Source organism: Musa acuminata, chromosome BXJ1-1 (genome assembly GCF_036884655.1).
Source record: "Musa acuminata AAA Group cultivar baxijiao chromosome BXJ1-1, Cavendish_Baxijiao_AAA, whole genome shotgun sequence".
Classification (NCBI taxonomy): Eukaryota; Viridiplantae; Streptophyta; class Magnoliopsida; order Zingiberales; family Musaceae; genus Musa; species Musa acuminata.
The window spans coordinates 34,614,465-34,615,000 of record NC_088327.1 but is presented as its reverse complement, the minus strand read 5'-3'; positions in this window follow the sequence as shown (position 1 = coordinate 34,615,000).

Genomic DNA, 536 nt, shown 5'->3' with positions numbered 1-536 from the left:
TAAGGATTGTTGCAGACAATCTTTTGTTATGTGAAGATTCAATGCCACGTTATTCTCCTAAGGAGCATGCATCGAGTTCAAATCATTCCACATGTTCGAACATTCCCCACGATGAGCGAACGCTGTTCGTCACATTCTCCAATGGATATCCATTAACCGAAGAAGAACTTCGAGCCTTTTTCATCAGGTAATCCTGATAATTTCTCTCAAAACACTAAAGCTATGTCTGTTTCACTATGTGATTGTTTTAACTTATTGTGTACATCTAATTATATATATAAATGTATATATATATATATATATATATATATATATATATATATATATATATATATATATATATATATATATATATATATATATATGTGTGTGTGTGTGTGTGTGTGTATATGTATATGTATATGTATATATGTATATATGTATATATATTTATATATGTACATACATATATATGTATATATATACCTTTCATCGTACAACTCTTTTATTTTTGTGCTTCAATTCTATACTTCATCTTCATGAAACTCCATGTCTCT